The sequence below is a fragment of the Marmota monax genome, unplaced genomic scaffold (genome assembly GCF_021218885.2).
Source record: "Marmota monax isolate L192 unplaced genomic scaffold, Marmota_monax_Labrador192_F-V1.1 WCK01_AAM20220418_F8-fsc03126, whole genome shotgun sequence".
Taxonomy (NCBI): Eukaryota; Metazoa; Chordata; class Mammalia; order Rodentia; family Sciuridae; genus Marmota; species Marmota monax.
Genome location: NW_026693364.1, coordinates 1,056 through 4,791, shown reverse-complemented (window position 1 = coordinate 4,791; position 3,736 = coordinate 1,056). Strand labels below are relative to the sequence as shown.

General features: G+C 39.2%; 1 pseudogene; it reads left to right on the top strand.

Annotated features, from left to right (window-relative positions):
- Positions 1-1,670: 1,670 nt before the first annotated feature.
- LOC124101149 (small glutamine-rich tetratricopeptide repeat-containing protein beta-like) lies at positions 1,671-3,523 on the top strand (annotated as a pseudogene).
- The last annotated feature ends 213 nt before the right edge of the window (positions 3,524-3,736 follow it).

Below are 3,736 nucleotides of genomic sequence, written 5' to 3'. Positions count from 1 at the left end.
TTATCTGTAATGCACTGATTTTTTAAAATTATAAGTAAAAAGAAGAAAGACTAGTGGAACAGAGGAAAGAGAATGGGGGAGGGAAGAGATAAGGGGAAGGGAAAGCGCTGGTGACTGAATTGGAGCAAATTACAATCTAAGCTTGTATAATTATGTCAAAATGAACCCCAATATTGGCAATGGAGCCAATCAACCATGAACTGAAACATCCAAAACTGTAAGTCAAAATCAACTTTCTTATTTTTAAGTTGATTGTCTCAGGTATTTTGTTACAGATATATAAAGTAGACTAACACAACCAGCCTTCTAACATCACAGTGTATACCAAGAGAATCCAAGCCCTGGTTTACCAAGGGAGAATTTGGTATCTGACACATGAGAGGGAGCCAACGATGCCCTATTTTAACCTGACTCTGGCAAAAATGCCATAACCACAACTAACAAAACCTCATTGGGCTAGTACTTTGGTGTGTCATGCTCCTTTGATTATATGGACAAGAGGTCTCCCAGGGCTGATGATGAAAATGACTAGGACTATTGTTTGTCCTCTGTGTAGGATCTTCATGAGCAACATTGTATGGGCTTATGCAACCATGGCAAAAATGAGACTTGGCCAGTGAACACCAATGCCTCCTTACCGTGAATAGGTTACTTAAAAATGAAGCAAGAGGTCCCATGGGCACCTCAGGGCTATTTCTTTCTCTGTAGGCAATCTAGATGCAAATAGAAGCAGAAAATCTCACACCTGGAAGCTGGTAGACAGTGGGATCCTGCACATCAGGCATACTGGGGACGCTCCTAGGTGTCACCTCTGGGGAGGAGTCACACTGTGTGCCAACAGCCTAAACCTAAATACCAGGCTTATTAGGACCTGCCAGTAGGTGTGTGACTGATTCTGGTTTTGTGTCCTTTATGAGAGCTTTGGTACCAAACATAGGAGTCAATGCCCAAGAAAAAAATATAAGAACCCACACCTGACTATGGCAGACACTGTGTCCTCCACTAGCACTGCCTTGATGCCCAACAGACATCCCTTAATAACCTCAGGAAGGTTGAATCAAATAAAAGAATTTCTCTAGACTTTCTTTTAGCCCAGCTGACGGAGCATTAGGGGATTGAGCCTCAGTGTGAGTTTAGTGGGACAAATCACATTCGAATCAGCAAGGAGGTAATCAGCACAATCTAATAAAGGCCACACGTGAAAGGCCCACAACTAATATACTCAAAGGTGAAAGTCTGAAAGCTTTTTCTCTAAGACCAGGGTGAAGGCAAGGATGCCTTTCACCACTTCTATTCAGCATAATTTTGGAAATCCTATCCACAGCAAGAAAAAAATAGAACTGGATTACATCAAAATTTAAAACTTGTATATTCAAGAATGAAAATAGTAGACTAAAAAGGCCACCCACAGAATGGGAGAAAAACCTTTGCAAATTACATATACCTATCTGATAAGGTATTAAAACCCAGAATATATAAAGAACACCTACAAATCAACAGGAGAAAAAAGTCCAAACCTGGGGGAAATGGCAGCTGGTTGGGCTAAGTGGGTGGCAGCAGGCAGTCCTGTGATCTGCAGCCAGGCTCAATCCCTGAGGATGAAGGGGCAGACTGATTGGCATGAGCTGTCATCTCTGCTCCTCTAGCCTGAAAGTGTTTAAGCTTCTAAAATGTCATCTATCGGGCAACTAGTTTGTGCAGTTACTTGTTTCCTGTGTGAGCAAAGTCAGATGGATGCTTCCCACAAACTGAAAGTTGCGATTCAGTGCTTACGGTTTTAAAGATCAGCCCAGAAGACACATATCTAGCAGTTTCCCAACCTTTGACAGAAATGTTTATAAATCCTTCTGTAAGAATCACATTCTGTGGATAAATTATGGTATATATACACCATGGATTTTACCAAGGCATAAAAAAAGAATGACTTTAGGACATTTGCTGGGAAATGTGTGGATCTGGAGACTTATCATGCTAAGTGAAATAAGCCAATCCCAAACAACCAAAGGTTGTTGTTTTCTCTGATTTGTGGAAGCTAACCCAAAATGGAGGGTTGGGGGTGAAGAATAGTGGATTAGACAAAGAGAAATGAAGGAGGAGGGATACAAAAAAGAAAGACAATGGAATTAATCTAACATAACTTTCCTATGTATATATATAAATATGCCACAGTGAATTTCACCATTGTGTACACCCATAAGACGGGGATCCTAATTAAAATAAGATATATCCCATGCTTCTAAAATTACATCAAAATGGATTCTATTGTGATTTATAAAACTAAAAAGAATCAACAAAAGAAAAGAAAGAGAATGACATTCTGACCCTCTCACACCCAGTGCCTGAAGATGTGGGAAAAGTCAATCAACTAAAAGATAAAAGCATGCCCGGCATGGTGGGTAATCTCAGCTACTTGAGAGGCTAGAGGATAGTAAGTTTGAGACCAGCCTCCACAACTAGGTGAGATTGTGTCTCAAAATAAAAAATAAGGGCTGGGGTTGTGGCTCAGTGGTAGATCACTTGCCTGGCATATGTGAGGTACTAGGTTCAATCCTCAGCACCATATAAAAATAAATAAAATAAAAATAAAAGTATTGTGTCCATCTACAACTAAAAAATATTTTTAAAACAAATAAAATGAGCTAGGCATGATGGCCCATGCCTGTAATCCCAGTGGCTCGGAGGCAAAGGATAGGAATTTATTGAGGCACTAAGAAACTCAGTGAGACCCTGTCTCTAATTTTTAAAAAATGCAAAATAGGGGTAGGGATGTGACTCAGTGGTCGAATGACCCCAAGTTCAATCCCCGTTACAAAAATAAATGAATAAATAAATAAAATGGGTGGGTGGGGGCTGTACTAGCTCAGTGGTAAAATGGCACTGGATTCTATCTCAGGTACTAAAAAAAGGAAGAAAGAAAAGATAAAGGTAATAACCATATGAAAGAAGGAAATCATGCTGCTGCAGTGGATCATTCCACACAAACAGATTATTATTGCAATAGAATCGCTGCCCAAAGTGAATTAATTTACTACACAGATGCAGTAAAGATTATGAGAAAAACAATAGCAATTGATTCAAAGTATAGCAAAGGCCTACAGGAGGATGGTGTTTGCCCTCATTGCCATGAATAAATTTGAAGAAACAGTTATAATTATTAAAAGCATTATATCTTGACCTTGAAAATGATTCCCATAAGTCAAATCTGAACATAGAACAAAGATTAAGAGAGTTAACTGCATTGAGCTTTGATATAGCAAGCTTGATAAATGATCCAGTTTTCATTAGCATGGCAGCAAGTTTAATGCAAAACCTTCAAGTTCAACAAACTAACGTCAGGAATAATGACAAATGTCACTGCATACCTGCTTCTGGATTTCAGAGCCTACCCAGCCTATCTGGCCTCATCCATATGGGACTGAATGTTTGATCAGCAGATATCACAACAGAATCCTGAATTTATAGAGCATCTGAGAATTACATCTGGAGCAGATCATTCAATAGGAGCACTGAAGAACACTTGTGATTTGACCAGGGATCCTAGCCCAGAATGCAAAAAGTTTGTGACTCTAATACTCTCTATAGACAGAAGTGGAAAAAAAACCACACATAAACAAAACAACAACAAAGCACTGTATCTGATGCTTAAAAATAGTGGAGGAAACCCTCTTGTATATATTCTTAAAGAACACATCTATTTAAACAATAGGCTTATCACAAGCAGACGTGGACATGCAGT